The sequence below is a fragment of the Bison bison genome, unplaced genomic scaffold (assembly GCF_000754665.1).
Source record: "Bison bison bison isolate TAMUID 2011002044 unplaced genomic scaffold, Bison_UMD1.0 scf7180017491240, whole genome shotgun sequence".
NCBI lineage: Eukaryota > Metazoa > Chordata > Mammalia > Artiodactyla > Bovidae > Bison > Bison bison.
Window position 1 is genome coordinate 1 of NW_011390365.1, and position 642 is coordinate 642.

The window sequence follows — 642 nt, forward strand, 5'->3', positions numbered from 1 at the left end:
GGTGCATATCTAGCACTGATTTGGCCTGGATGGTTCAAAATAATCACCTGAGCTGTGAAGCCAGCAGCTTCCATGGGTGGATCATTTTTGCTGTCACCAGCCACATTGCCACGACGGACATCTTTGACAGACACGTTCTTGACATTAAAGCCCACATTGTCCCCAGGAAGGGCTTCACTCAATGCTTCATGGTGCATTTCTACAGACTTCACTTCAGTTGTTACATTGACTGGAGCAAAGGTGACCACCATGCCAGGTTTGAGAACACCAGTCTCCACACGACCCACAGGGACAGTACCAATACCACCAATTTTATAGACATCCTGGAGAGGCAAACGCAAGGGTTTGTCAGTTGGGCGAGTTGGTGGCAGAATGCAATCCAGAGCTTCAAGCAGGGTGGTTCCACTGGCATTGCCGTCCTTAAGTGTGACTTTCCATCCCTTGAACCATGGCATATTAGCACTTGGTTCTAGCATGTTGTCACCATTCCAGCCAGAAATTGGCACAAATGCTACTGTGTCGGGGTTGTAGCCAATTTTCTTAATATAGGTGCTGACTTCCTTAACAATTTCTTCGTATCTCTTCTGGCTATAGGGTGGCTCAGTGGAATCCATTTTGTTAACGCCAACAATTAGTTGTTTC

General features: G+C 46.9%; 1 pseudogene across 1 annotated transcript; it reads right to left on the bottom strand.

Annotated features, from left to right (window-relative positions):
- Window positions 1-5: 5 nt before the first annotated feature.
- Window positions 6-636, bottom strand: LOC104993187 (annotated as a pseudogene). The gene has a single exon (XR_825805.1). The product of XR_825805.1 is annotated as an elongation factor 1-alpha 1 pseudogene (transcript).
- Between the last annotated feature and the right edge of the window lie 6 nt (window positions 637-642).